The sequence below is a fragment of the Pseudophryne corroboree genome, chromosome 9, assembly GCF_028390025.1.
Source record: "Pseudophryne corroboree isolate aPseCor3 chromosome 9, aPseCor3.hap2, whole genome shotgun sequence".
In the NCBI taxonomy this organism is placed as follows: Eukaryota; Metazoa; Chordata; class Amphibia; order Anura; family Myobatrachidae; genus Pseudophryne; species Pseudophryne corroboree.
In genome coordinates this window covers 35,033,624-35,047,935 of record NC_086452.1, presented here as the reverse complement: position 1 = coordinate 35,047,935, position 14,312 = coordinate 35,033,624, and the positions used below count along the sequence as shown (strand labels likewise).

The window sequence follows — 14,312 nt, the reverse complement described above, 5'->3', positions numbered from 1 at the left end:
AGCATAGCGCTCTCTGTCCTTGTGTTCTCAGCATAGCGCTCTCTGTCCTCCGTGTTCTCAGCATAGCGCTCTCTGTCCTACGTGTCCTCAGCATAGCGCTCTCTGTCCCCCGCGTCCTCAGCATAGCGCTCTCTGTCCTCCGTGTTCTCAGCATAGCGCTCTCTGTCCTACGTGTTCTCAGCATAGCGCTCTCTGTCCTCCGTGTTCTCAGCATAGCGCTCTCTGTCCTCCGTGTTCTCAGCATAGCGCTCTCTGTCCTCCGTGTTCTCAGCATAGCGCTCTCTGTCCTACGTGTCCTCAGCATAGCGCTCTCTGTCCTCGTGTTCTCAGCATAGCGCTCTCTGTCCTCCGTGTTCTCAGCAGAGCGCTCTCTGTCCTACGTGTCCTCAGCATAGCGCTCTCTGTCCCCCGTGTCCTCAGCATAGCGCTCTCTGTCCTACGTGTCCTCAGCATAGCGCTCTCTGTCCTCATGTTCTCAGCATAGCGCTCTCTGTCCTACGTGTCCTCAGCATAGCGCTCTCTGTCCTACGTGTCCTCAGCATAGCGCTCTCTGTCCTCGTGTTCTCAGCATAGCGCTCTCTGTCCTACGTGTCCTCAGCATAGCGCTCTCTGTCCTACGTGTCCTCAGCATAGCGCTCTCTGTCCTCGTGTTCTCAGCATAGCGCTCTCTGTCCTCCGTGTTCTCAGCATAGCGCTCTCTGTCCTACGTGTCCTCAGCATAGCGCTCTCTGTCCTACGTGTCCTCAGCATAGCGCTCTCTGTCCTACGTGTTCTCAGCATAGCGCTCTCTGTCCTCGTGTTCTCAGCATAGCGCTCTCTGTCCTCGTGTCCTCAGCATAGCGCTCTCTGTCCTACGTGTCCTCAGCATAGCGCTCTCTGTCCTCGTGTTCTCAGCATAGCGCTCTCTGTCCCCCGTGTCCTCAGCATAGCGCTCTCTGTCCTCGTGTTCTCAGCATAGCGCTCTCTGTCCTCGTGTCCTCAGCATGGCGCTCTCTGTCCTCGTGTTCTCAGCATAGCGCTCTCTGTCCTACGTGTCCTCAGCATAGCGCTCTCTGTCCCCCGTGTTCTCAGCATAGCGCTCTCTGTCCTCCATGTTCTCAGCATAGCGCTCTCTGTCCTAATTGTGTTCTCAGCATAGCGTTCTCTGTCCTCCGTGTTCTCAGCATAGCGCTCTCTGTCCTCCGTGTTCTAAGCATAGCACTCTCTGTCCTCGTGTTCTCAGCATAGCGCTCCCTGTCCTCCGTGTTCTCAGCATAGCGTTCTCTGTCCTCGTGTTCTCAGCATAGCGCTCTCTGTCCTACGTGTTCTAAGCATAGCACTCTCTGTCCTCGTGTTCTCAGCATAGCGCTCTCTGTCCTCCGTGTTCTCAGCATAGCGCTCTCTGTCCTCCGTGTTCTCAGCATAGCACTCTCTGTCCTCCGTGTTCTCAGCATAGCGCTCTCTGTCCTCCGTGTTCTCAGCATAGCGCTCTCTGTCCTCGTGTTCTCAGCATAGCGCTCTCTGTCCCCCGTGTTCTCAGCATAGTGCTCTCTGTCCTCGCGTTCTCAGCATAGCGCTCTCTGTCCTCGTGTTCTAAGCATAGCGCTCTCTGTCCTCCATGTTCTCAGCATAGTGCTCTCTGTCCTCGTGTTCTCAGCATAGCGCTCTCTGTCCTCGTGTTCTAAGCATAGCGCTCTCTGTCCTCCGTGTTCTCAGCATAGCGCTCTCTGTCCTACGTGTTCTCAGCATAGCGCTCTCTGTCCTCCGTGTTCTCAGCATAGCACTCTCTGTCCTCCGTGTTCGCAGCATAGCGCTCTCTGTCCTCGTGTCCTCAGCATAGCGCTCTCTGTCCTACGTGTTCTCAGCATAGCGCTCTCTGTCCTCGTGTTCTCAGCATAGCGCTCTCTGTCCTCGTGTTCTCAGCATAGCACTGTCTGTCCTACGTGTTCTCAGCATAGCGCTCTCTGTCCTCGTGTCCTCAGCATAGCGCTCTCTGTCCTCGTGTTCTCAGCATAGCGCTCTCTGTCCTCGTGTTCTCAGCATAGCGCTCTCTGTCCCCCGTGTCCTCAGCATAGCGCTCTCTGTCCTCGTGTTCTCAGCATAGCGCTCTCTGTCCTCCGTGTCCTCAGCATAGCGCTCTCTGTCCTCGTGTCCTCAGCATAGCGCTCTCTGTCCTCGTGTCCTCAGCATAGCGCTCTCTGTCCTCGTGTTCTCAGCATAGCGCTCTCTGTCCTACGTGTTCTCAGCATAGCGCTCTCTGTCCTCGTGTTCTCAGCATAGCGCTCTCTGTCCTCGTGTTCTCAGCATAGCGCTCTCTGTCCTCCGTGTTCTCAGCATTGCGCTCTCTGTCCTCGTGTTCTCAGCATAGCGCTCTCTGTCCTCCGTGTTCTCAGCATAGCGCTCTCTGTCCTCGTGTTCTCAGCATAGCGCTCTCTGTCCTCCGTGTTCTCAGCAAAGCGCTCTCTGTCCTCCGTGTCCTCAGCATAGCGCTCTCTGTCCTCCATGTCCTCAGCATAGCGCTCTCTGTCCTCCGTGTTCTCAGCATAGCGCTCTCTGTCCTCGTGTTCTCAGCATAGCGCTCTCTGTCCTCCGTGTTCTCAGCATAGCGCTCTCTGTCCTCGTGTTCTCAGCATAGCGCTCTCTGTCCTACGTGTTCTCAGCATAGCGCTCTCTGTCCTCTGTGTTCTCAGCATAGCGCTCTCTGTCCTCCGTGTTCTCAGCATAGTGCTCTCTGTCCTCATGTTCTCAGCATAGCGCTCTCTGTCCTCTGTGTTCCCAGCATAGCGCTCTCTGTCCTCGTGTCCTCAGCATAGCGCTCTCTGTACTACGTGTTCTCAGCATAGCGCTCTCTGTCCTACGTGTCCTCAGCATAGCGCTCTCTGTCCTCCGTGTTCTCAGCATAGTGCTCTCTGTCCTCATGTTCTCAGCATAGCGCTCTCTGTCCTCCGTGTTCTCAGCATAGCGCTCTCTGTCCTCCGTGTTCTCAGCATAGCGCTCTCTGTCCTCGTGTTCTCAGCATAGCGCTCTCTGTCCTCGTGTCCTCAGCATAGCGCTCTCTGTCCTCCGTGTTCTTAGCATAGCGCTCTCTGTCCTACGTGTCCTCAGCATTGCGCTCTCTGTCCTCGTGTTCTCAGCATAGCGCTCTCTGTCCTCATGTTCTCAGCATAGCGCCCTCTGTCCTCGTGTCCTCAGCATAGCGCTCTCTGTCCTCCGTGTTCTCAGCATAGCGCTCTCTGTCCTCCGTGTTCTCAGCATAGCGCTCTCTGTCCTACGTGTTCTCAGCATAGCGCTCTCTGTCCTCCGTGTTCTCAGCATAGCGCTCTCTGTCCTCGTGTTCTCAGCATAGCGCTCTCTGTCCTCGTGTCCTCAGCATAGCGCTCTCTGTCCTCCGTGTCCTCAGCATAGCGCTCTCTGTCCTCGTGTCCTCAGCATAGCGCTCTCTGTCCTCCGTGTCCTCAGCATAGCACTCTCTGTCCTCGTGTTCTCAGCCTAGCGCTCTCTGTCCTCGTGTTCTCAGCATAGCGCTCTCTGTCCTCGTGTTCTCAGCATAGCGCTCTCTGTCCTCCGTGTTCTCAGCATAGCGCTCTCTGTCCTCCATGTCCTCAGCATAGCGCTCTCTGTCCTCCGTGTTCTCAGCATAGCGCTCTCTGTCCTACGTGTTCTCAGCATAGCGCTCTCTGTCCTCGTGTTCTCAGCATAGCGCTCTCTGTCCTACGTGTTCTCAGCATAGCGCTCTCTGTCCTCGTGTTCTCAGCATAGCGCTCTCTGTCCTCGTGTTCTCAGCATAGCGCTCTCTGTCCTCCGTGTTCTCAGCATAGCGCTCTCTGTCCTCCGTGTTCTCAGCATAGCGCTCTCTGTCCTCCGTGTTCTCAGCATAGCGCTCTCTGTCCTCGTGTACTCAGCATAGCGCTCTCTGTCCTCCGTGTTCTCACAGCATAGCGCTCTCTGTCCTCCGTGTTCTCAGCATAGCGCTCTCTGTCCTACGTGTCCTCAGCATAGCGCTCTCTGTCCTCGTGTTCTCAGCATAGCGCTCTCTGTCTTCGTGTTCTCAGCATAGCGCTCTCTGTCCTCCGTGTTCTCAGCATAGCGCTCTCTGTCCTCCGTGTTCTCAGCATAGCGCTCTCTGTCCTCGTGTCCTCAGCATAGCGCTCTCTGTCCTCGTGTCCTCAGCATAGCGCTCTCTGTCCTCCGTGTTCTCAGCATAGCACTCTCTGTCCTCGTGTTCTCAGCATAGCGCTCTCTGTCCTCCGTGTTCTCAGCATAGCGCTCTCTGTCCTCGTGTTCTCAGCATAGCGCTCTCTGTCCTACGTGTTCTCAGCATAGCGCTCTCTGTCCTCTGTGTTCTCAGCATAGCGCTCTCTGTTCTCCGTGTTCTCAGCATAGCGCTCTCTGTCCTACGTGTTCTCAGCATAGCGCTCTCTGTCCTCGTGTTCTCAGCATAGCGCTCTCTGTCCTCGTGTTCTCAGCATAGCGCTCTCTGTCCTCGTGTTCTCAGCATAGCGCTCTCTGTCCTCGTGTTCTCAGCATAGCGCTCTCTGTCCTCCGTGTCTTCAGCATAGCGCTCTCTGTCCTGGTGTTCTCAGCATAGCGCTCTCTGTCCTGGTGTTCTCAGCATAGCGCTCTCTGTCCTCGTGTTCTCAGCATAGCGCTCTCTGTCCTACGTGTCCTCAGCATAGCGCTCTCTGTCCTCCGTGTTCTCAGCATAGCTCTCTCTGTCCTCCGAGTTCTCAGCATAGCGCTCTCTGTCCTCCGTGTTCTCAGCATAGCGCTCTCTGTCCTCGTGTTCTCAGCATAGCGCTCTCTGTCCTCGTGTTCTCAGCATAGCGCTCTCTGTCCTCCGTGTTCTCAGCATAGCGCTCTCTGTCCTCCGTGTCCTCAGCATAGCGCTCTCTGTCCTCCGTGTTCTCAGCATAGCGCTCTCTGTCCTCCGTGTTCTCAGCATAGCGCTCTCTGTCCTCGTGTTCTCAGCATATCGCTCTCTGTCCTCCGTGTCCTCAGCATAGCGCTCTCTGTCCTCCGTGTTCTCAGCATAGCGCTCTCTGTCCTCCGTGTCCTCAGCATAGCGCTCTCTGTCCTCCGTGTTCTCAGCATAGCGCTCTCTGTCCTCCGTGTTCTCAGCATAGCGCTCTCTGTCTTCGTGTTCTCAGCATATCGCTCTCTGTCCTCCGTGTCCTCAGCATAGCGCTCTCTGTCCTCGTGTTCTCAGCATAGCGCTCTCTGTCCTCGTGTTCTCAGCATAGCGCTCTCTGTCCTACGTGTCCTCAGCATATCGCTCTCTGTCCTCGTGTCCTCAGCATAGCGCTCTCTGTCCTCCATGTTCTCAGCATAGCGCTCTCTGTCCTCCGTGTTCTCAGCATAGCGCTCTCTGTCCTCGTGTTCTCAGCATAGCGCTCTCTGTCCTACGTGTTCTCAGCATAGCGCTCTCTGTCCTACGTGTCCTCAGCATAGCGCTCTCTGTCCTTGTGTTCTCAGCATAGCGCTCTCTGTCCTCCGTGTTCTCAGCATAGCGCTCTCTGTCCTACGTGTCCTCAGCATAGCGCTCTCTGTCCTCCGCGTCCTCAGCATAGCGCTCTCTGTCCTCCGTGTTCTCAGCATAGCGCTCTCTGTCCTACGTGTTCTCAGCATAGCGCTCTCTGTCCTCCGTGTTCTCAGCATAGCGCTCTCTGTCCTCCGTGTTCTCAGCATAGCGCTCTCTGTCCTCCGTGTTCTCAGCATAGCGCTCTCTGTCCTACGTGTCCTCAGCATAGCGCTCTCTGTCCTCGTGTTCTCAGCATAGCGCTCTCTGTCCTCCGTGTTCTCAGCAGAGCGCTCTCTGTCCTACGTGTCCTCAGCATAGCGCTCTCTGTCCCCCGTGTCCTCAGCATAGCGCTCTCTGTCCTACGTGTCCTCAGCATAGCGCTCTCTGTCCTCGTGTTCTCAGCATAGCGCTCTCTGTCCTACGTGTCCTCAGCATAGCGCTCTCTGTCCTACGTGTCCTCAGCATAGCGCTCTCTGTCCTCGTGTTCTCAGCATAGCGCTCTCTGTCCTACGTGTCCTCAGCATAGCGCTCTCTGTCCTACGTGTCCTCAGCATAGCGCTCTCTGTCCTCGTGTTCTCAGCATAGCGCTCTCTGTCCTCCGTGTTCTCAGCATAGCGCTCTCTGTCCTACGTGTCCTCAGCATAGCGCTCTCTGTCCTACGTGTCCTCAGCATAGCGCTCTCTGTCCTACGTGTTCTCAGCATAGCGCTCTCTGTCCTCGTGTTCTCAGCATAGCGCTCTCTGTCCTCGTGTCCTCAGCATAGCGCTCTCTGTCCTACGTGTCCTCAGCATAGCGCTCTCTGTCCTTGTGTTCTCAGCATAGCGCTCTCTGTCCCCCGTGTCCTCAGCATAGCGCTCTCTGTCCTCGTGTTCTCAGCATAGCGCTCTCTGTCCTCGTGTCCTCAGCATAGCGCTCTCTGTCCTCGTGTTCTCAGCATAGCGCTCTCTGTCCTACGTGTCCTCAGCATAGCGCTCTCTGTCCCCCGTGTTCTCAGCATAGCGCTCTCTGTCCTCCATGTTCTCAGCATAGCGCTCTCTGTCCTAATTGTGTTCTCAGCATAGCGTTCTCTGTCCTCCGTGTTCTCAGCATAGCGCTCTCTGTCCTCCGTGTTCTAAGCATAGCACTCTCTGTCCTCGTGTTCTCAGCATAGCGCTCTCTGTCCTCCGTGTTCTCAGCATAGCGCTCTCTGTCCTCGTGTTCTCAGCATAGCGCTCTCTGTCCTACGTGTTCTAAGCATAGCACTCTCTGTCCTCGTGTTCTCAGCATAGCGCTCTCTGTCCTCCGTGTTCTCAGCATAGCGCTCTCTGTCCTCCGTGTTCTCAGCATAGCACTCTCTGTCCTCCGTGTTCTCAGCATAGCGCTCTCTGTCCTCGTGTTCTCAGCATAGTGCTCTCTGTCCTACGTGTTCTAAGCATAGCACTCTCTGTCCTCGTGTTCTCAGCATAGCGCTCTCTGTCCTCCGTGTTCTCAGCATAGCGCTCTCTGTCCTCCGTGTTCTCAGCATAGCGCTCTCTGTCCTCCGTGTTCTCAGCATAGCGCTCTCTGTTCTCCGTGTTCTCAGCATAGCGCTCTCTGTCCTCCGTGTTCTCAGCATAGCGCTCTCTGTCCTCCGTGTTCTCAGCATAGCGCTCTCTGTCCTCGTGTTCTCAGCATAGCGCTCTCTGTCCTACGTGTCCTCAGCATAGCGCTCTCTGTCCTCCGTGTTCTCAGCATAGCTCTCTCTGTCCTCCGAGTTCTCAGCATAGCGCTCTCTGTCCTCCGTGTTCTCAGCATAGCGCTCTCTGTCCTCGTGTTCTCAGCATAGCGCTCTCTGTCCTCGTGTTCTCAGCATAGCGCTCTCTGTCCTCCGTGTTCTCAGCATAGCGCTCTCTGTCCTCCATGTCCTCAGCATAGCGCTCTCTGTCCTCCGTGTTCTCAGCATAGCGCTCTCTGTCCTCCGTGTTCTCAGCATAGCGCTCTCTGTCCTCGTGTTCTCAGCATATCGCTCTCTGTCCTCCGTGTCCTCAGCATAGCGCTCTCTGTCCTCCGTGTTCTCAGCATAGCGCTCTCTGTCCTCCATGTCCTCAGCATAGCGCTCTCTGTCCTCCGTGTTCTCAGCATAGCGCTCTCTGTCCTCCGTGTTCTCAGCATAGCGCTCTCTGTCTTCGTGTTCTCAGCATATCGCTCTCTGTCCTCCGTGTCCTCAGCATAGCGCTCTCTGTCCTCGTGTTCTCAGCATAGCGCTCTCTGTCCTCGTGTTCTCAGCATAGCGCTCTCTGTCCTACGTGTCCTCAGCATATCGCTCTCTGTCCTCGTGTCCTCAGCATAGCGCTCTCTGTCCTCCATGTTCTCAGCATAGCGCTCTCTGTCCTCCGTGTTCTCAGCATAGCGCTCTCTGTCCTCGTGTTCTCAGTATAGCGCTCTCTGTCCTACGTGTTCTCAGCATAGCGCTCTCTGTCCTACGTGTCCTCAGCATAGCGCTCTCTGTCCTTGTGTTCTCAGCATAGCGCTCTCTGTCCTCCGTGTTCTCAGCATAGCGCTCTCTGTCCTACGTGTCCTCAGCATAGCGCTCTCTGTCCCCCGCGTCCTCAGCATAGCGCTCTCTGTCCTCCGTGTTCTCAGCATAGCGCTCTCTGTCCTACGTGTTCTCAGCATAGCGCTCTCTGTCCTCCGTGTTCTCAGCATAGCGCTCTCTGTCCTCCGTGTTCTCAGCATAGCGCTCTCTGTCCTCCGTGTTCTCAGCATAGCGCTCTCTGTCCTACGTGTCCTCAGCATAGCGCTCTCTGTCCAAGTGTTCTCAGCATAGCGCTCTCTGTCCTCCGTGTTCTCAGCAGAGCGCTCTCTGTCCTACGTGTCCTCAGCATAGCGCTCTCTGTCCCCCGTGTCCTCAGCATAGCGCTCTCTGTCCTACGTGTCCTCAGCATAGCGCTCTCTGTCCTCGTGTTCTCAGCATAGCGCTCTCTGTCCTACGTGTCCTCAGCATAGCGCTCTCTGTCCTACGTGTCCTCAGCATAGCGCTCTCTGTCCTCGTGTTCTCAGCATAGCGCTCTCTGTCCTACGTGTCCTCAGCATAGCGCTCTCTGTCCTACGTGTCCTCAGCATAGCGCTCTCTGTCCTCGTGTTCTCAGCATAGCGCTCTCTGTCCTCCGTGTTCTCAGCATAGCGCTCTCTGTCCTACGTGTCCTCAGCATAGCGCTCTCTGTCCTACGTGTCCTCAGCATAGCGCTCTCTGTCCTACGTGTTCTCAGCATAGCGCTCTCTGTCCTCGTGTTCTCAGCATAGCGCTCTCTGTCCTCGTGTCCTCAGCATAGCGCTCTCTGTCCTACGTGTCCTCAGCATAGCGCTCTCTGTCCTCGTGTTCTCAGCATAGCGCTCTCTGTCCCCCGTGTCCTCAGCATAGCGCTCTCTGTCCTCGTGTTCTCAGCATAGCGCTCTCTGTCCTCGTGTCCTCAGCATGGCGCTCTCTGTCCTCGTGTTCTCAGCATAGCGCTCTCTGTCCTACGTGTCCTCAGCATAGCGCTCTCTGTCCCCCGTGTTCTCAGCATAGCGCTCTCTGTCCTCCATGTTCTCAGCATAGCGCTCTCTGTCCTAATTGTGTTCTCAGCATAGCGTTCTCTGTCCTCCGTGTTCTCAGCATAGCGCTCTCTGTCCTCCGTGTTCTAAGCATAGCACTCTCTGTCCTCGTGTTCTCAGCATAGCGCTCTCTGTCCTCCGTGTTCTCAGCATAGCGTTCTCTGTCCTCGTGTTCTCAGCATAGCGCTCTCTGTCCTACGTGTTCTAAGCATAGCACTCTCTGTCCTCGTGTTCTCAGCATAGCGCTCTCTGTCCTCCGTGTTCTCAGCATAGCGCTCTCTGTCCTCCGTGTTCTCAGCATAGCACTCTCTGTCCTCCGTGTTCTCAGCATAGCGCTCTCTGTTCTCCGTGTTCTCAGCATAGCGCTCTCTGTCCTCCGTGTTCTCAGCATAGCGCTCTCTGTCCTCCGTGTTCTCAGCATAGCGCTCTCTGTCCTCCGTGTTCTCAGCATAGCGCTCTCTGTCCTACGTGTTCTCAGCATAGCGCTCTCTGTCCTCCGTGTTCTCAGCATAGCGCTCTCTGTCCTCCGTGTTCTCAGCATAGCGCTCTCTGTCCTCGTGTTCTCAGCATAGCGCTCTCTGTCCTCGTGTTCTAAGCATAGCGCTCTCTGTCCTCCGTGTTCTCAGCATAGCGCTCTCTGTCCTACGTGTCCTCAGCATATCGCTCTCTGTCCTCGTGTCCTCAGCATAGCGCTCTCTGTCCTCCATGTTCTCAGCATAGCGCTCTCTGTCCTCCGTGTTCTCAGCATAGCGCTCTCTGTCCTCGTGTTCTCAGTATAGCGCTCTCTGTCCTACGTGTTCTCAGCATAGCGCTCTCTGTCCTACGTGTCCTCAGCATAGCGCTCTCTGTCCTTGTGTTCTCAGCATAGCGCTCTCTGTCCTCCGTGTTCTCAGCATAGCGCTCTCTGTCCTACGTGTCCTCAGCATAGCGCTCTCTGTCCCCCGCGTCCTCAGCATAGCGCTCTCTGTCCTCCGTGTTCTCAGCATAGCGCTCTCTGTCCTACGTGTTCTCAGCATAGCGCTCTCTGTCCTCCGTGTTCTCAGCATAGCGCTCTCTGTCCTCCGTGTTCTCAGCATAGCGCTCTCTGTCCTCCGTGTTCTCAGCATAGCGCTCTCTGTCCTACGTGTCCTCAGCATAGCGCTCTCTGTCCTCGTGTTCTCAGCATAGCGCTCTCTGTCCTCCGTGTTCTCAGCAGAGCGCTCTCTGTCCTACGTGTCCTCAGCATAGCGCTCTCTGTCCCCCTTGTCCTCAGCATAGCGCTCTCTGTCCTACGTGTCCTCAGCATAGCGCTCTCTGTCCTCGTGTTCTCAGCATAGCGCTCTCTGTCCTACGTGTCCTCAGCATAGCGCTCTCTGTCCTACGTGTCCTCAGCATAGCGCTCTCTGTCCTCGTGTTCTCAGCATAGCGCTCTCTGTCCTACGTGTCCTCAGCATAGCGCTCTCTGTCCTACGTGTCCTCAGCATAGCGCTCTCTGTCCTCGTGTTCTCAGCATAGCGCTCTCTGTCCTCCGTGTTCTCAGCATAGCGCTCTCTGTCCTACGTGTCCTCAGCATAGCGCTCTCTGTCCTACGTGTCCTCAGCATAGCGCTCTCTGTCCTACGTGTTCTCAGCATAGCGCTCTCTGTCCTCGTGTTCTCAGCATAGCGCTCTCTGTCCTCGTGTCCTCAGCATAGCGCTCTCTGTCCTACGTGTCCTCAGCATAGCGCTCTCTGTCCTCGTGTTCTCAGCATAGCGCTCTCTGTCCCCCGTGTCCTCAGCATAGCGCTCTCTGTCCTCGTGTTCTCAGCATAGCGCTCTCTGTCCTCGTGTCCTCAGCATGGCGCTCTCTGTCCTCGTGTTCTCAGCATAGCGCTCTCTGTCCCCCGTGTTCTCAGCATAGCGCTCTCTGTCCTCCATGTTCTCAGCATAGCGCTCTCTGTCCTAATTGTGTTCTCAGCATAGCGTTCTCTGTCCTCCGTGTTCTCAGCATAGCACTCTCTGTCCTCGTGTTCTCAGCATAGCGCTCTCTGTCCTCCGTGTTCTCAGCATAGCGCTCTCTGTCCTCGTGTTCTCAGCATAGCGCTCTCTGTCCTACGTGTTCTAAGCATAGCACTCTCTGTCCTCGTGTTCTCAGCATAGCGCTCTCTGTCCTCCGTGTTCTCAGCATAGCGCTCTCTGTCCTCCGTGTTCTCAGCATAGCACTCTCTGTCCTCCGTGTTCTCAGCATAGCGCTCTCTGTTCTCCGTGTTCTCAGCATAGCGCTCTCTGTCCTCCGTGTTCTCAGCATAGCGCTCTCTGTCCTCCGTGTTCTCAGCATAGCGCTCTCTGTCCTCCGTGTTCTCAGCATAGCGCTCTCTGTCCTACGTGTTCTCAGCATAGCGCTCTCTGTCCTCCGTGTTCTGAGCATAGCGCTCTCTGTCCTCCGTGTTCTCAGCATAGCGCTCTCTGTCCTCGTGTTCTCAGCATAGCGCTCTCTGTCCTCGTGTTCTAAGCATAGCGCTCTCTGTCCTCCGTGTTCTCAGCATAGCGCTCTCTGTCCTACGTGTTCTCAGCATAGCGCTCTCTGTCCTCGTGTCCTCAGCATAGCGCTCTCTGTCCTACGTGTTCTCAGCATAGCGCTCTCTGTCCTCGTGTTCTCAGCATAGCGCTCTCTGTCCTCGTGTTCTCAGCATAGCGCTGTCTGTCCTACGTGTTCTCAGCATAGCGCTCTCTGTCCTCGTGTCCTCAGCATAGCGCTCTCTGTCCTCGTGTTCTCAGCATAGCGCTCTCTGTCCTCGTGTTCTCAGCATAGCGCTCTCTGTCCCCCGTGTCCTCAGCATAGCGCTCTCTGTCCTCGTGTTCTCAGCATAGCGCTCTCTGTCCTCCGTGTCCTCAGCATAGCGCTCTCTGTCCTCGTGTCCTCAGCATAGCGCTCTCTGTCCTCGTGTCCTCAGCATAGCGCTCTCTGTCCTCGTGTTCTCAGCATAGCGCTCTCTGTCCTCGTGTTCTCAGCATAGCGCTCTCTGTCCTCGTGTTCTCAGCATAGCGCTCTCTGTCCTCCGTGTTCTCAGCATAGTGCTCTCTGTCCTCCGTGTTCTCAGCATAGCGGTCTCTGTCCTCCGTGTTCTCAGCATTGCGCTCTCTGTCCTCGTGTTCTCAGCATAGCGCTCTCTGTCCTCCGTGTTCTCAGCATTGCGCTCTCTGTCCTCGTGTTCTCAGCATAGCGCTCTCTGTCCTCCGTGTTCTCAGCATAGCGCTCTCTGTCCTCGTGTTCTCAGCATAGCGCTCTCTGTCCTCCGTGTTCTCAGCAAAGCGCTCTCTGTCCTCTGTGTCCTCAGCATAGCGCTCTCTGTCCTCCGTGTCCTCAGCATAGCGCTCTCTGTCCTCCGTGTTCTCAGCATAGCGCTCTCTGTCCTCGTGTTCTCAGCATAGCGCTCTCTGTCCTCCGTGTTCTCAGCATAGCGCTCTCTGTCCTCGTGTTCTCAGCATAGCGCTCTCTGTCCTACGTGTTCTCAGCATAGCGCTCTCTGTCCTCTGTGTTCTCAGCATAGCGCTCTCTGTCCTCCGTGTTCTCAGCATAGTGCTCTCTGTCCTCATGTTCTCAGCATAGCGCTCTCTGTCCTCTGTGTTCTCAGCATAGCGCTCTCTGTCCTCGTGTCCTCAGCATAGCGCTCTCTGTACTACGTGTTCTCAGCATAGCGCTCTCTGTCCTACGTGTCCTCAGCATAGCGCTCTCTGTCCTCCGTGTTCTCAGCATAGTGCTCTCTGTCCTCATGTTCTCAGCATAGCGCTCTCTGTCCTCCGTGTTCTCAGCATAGCGCTCTCTGTCCTCCGTGTTCTCAGCATAGCGCTCTCTGTCCTCGTGTTCTCAGCATAGCGCTCTCTGTCCTCGTGTCCTCAGCATAGCGCTCTCTGTCCTCCGTGTTCTTAGCATAGCGCTCTCTGTCCTACGTGTCCTCAGCATAGCGCTCTCTGTCCTCGTATTCTCAGCATAGCGCTCTCTGTCCTCATGTTCTCAGCATAGCGCCCTCTGTCCTTGTGTCCTCAGCATAGCGCTCTCTGTCCTCCGTGTTCTCAGCATAGCGCTCTCTGTCCTACGTGTTCTCAGCATAGTGCTCTCTGTCCTCATGTTCTCAGCATAGCGCTCTCTGTCCTACGTGTTCTCAGCATAGCGCTCTCTGTCCTACGTGTTCTCAGCATAGCGCTCTCTGTCCTCGTGTTCTCAGCATAGCGCTCTCTGTCCTCCGTGTTCTCAGCATAGCGCTCTCTGTCCTACGTGTTCTCAGCATAGCGCTCTCTGTCCTCGTGTTCTCAGCATAGCGCTCTCTGTCCTCCGTGTTCTCAGCATAGCGCTCTCTGTCCTACGTGTTCTCAGCATAGTGCTCTCTGTCCTCATGTTCTCAGCATAGCGCTCTCTGTCCTCGTGTCCTCAGCATAGCGCTCTCTGTCCTCCGTGTCCTCAGCATAGCACTCTCTGTCCTCGTGTTCTCAGCCTAGCGCTCTCTGTCCTCGTGTTCTCAGCATAGCGCTCTCTGTCCTCGTGTTCTCAGCATAGCGCTCTCTGTCCTCCGTGTTCTCAGCATAGCGCTCTCTGTCCTCCATGTCCTCAGCATAGCGCTCTCTGTCCTCCGTGTTCTCAGCATAGCGCTCTCTGTCCTACGTGTTCTCAGCATAGCGCTCTCTGTCCTCGTGTTCTCAGCATAGCGCTCTCTGTCCTACGTGTTCTCAGCATAGCGCTCTCTGTCCTCGTGTTCTCAGCATAGCGCTCTCTGTCCTCGTGTTCTCAGCATAGCGCTCTCTGTCCTCCGTGTTCTCAGCATAGCGCTCTCTGTCCTCCGTGTTCTCAGCATAGCGCTCTCTGTCCTCCGTGTTCTCAGCATATCGCTCTCTGTCCTCGTGTACTCAGCATAGCGCTCTCTGTCCTCCGTGTTCTCACAGCATAGCGCTCTCTGTCCTCCGTGTTCTCAGCATAGCGCTCTCTGTCCTACGTGTCCTCAGCATAGCGCTCTCTGTCCTCGTGTTCTCAGCATAGCGCTCTCTGTCTTCGTGTTCTCAGCATAGCGCTCTCTGTCCTCCGTGTTCTCAGCATAGCGCTCTCTGTCCTCCGTGTTCTCAGCATAGCGCTCTCTGTCCTCCGTGTTCTCAGCATAGCGCTCTCTGTCCTCGTGTCCACAGCATAGCGCTCTCTGTCCTCGTGTCCTCAGCATAGCGCTCTCTGTCCTCCGTGTTCTCAGCATAGCACTCTCTGTCCTCGTGTTCTCAGCATAGCGCTCTCTGTCCTCCGTGTTCTCAGCATAGCGCTCTCT

At 55.7% G+C, this 14,312-nt stretch overlaps 1 protein-coding gene across 4 annotated transcripts in view; it reads left to right on the top strand.

Moving 5' to 3' along the window:
* Positions 1 to 14,312, top strand: part of PDE4B (phosphodiesterase 4B) — a 726,366-nt gene that overhangs the window by 541,196 nt on the left and 170,858 nt on the right. The window lies entirely within an intron of this gene.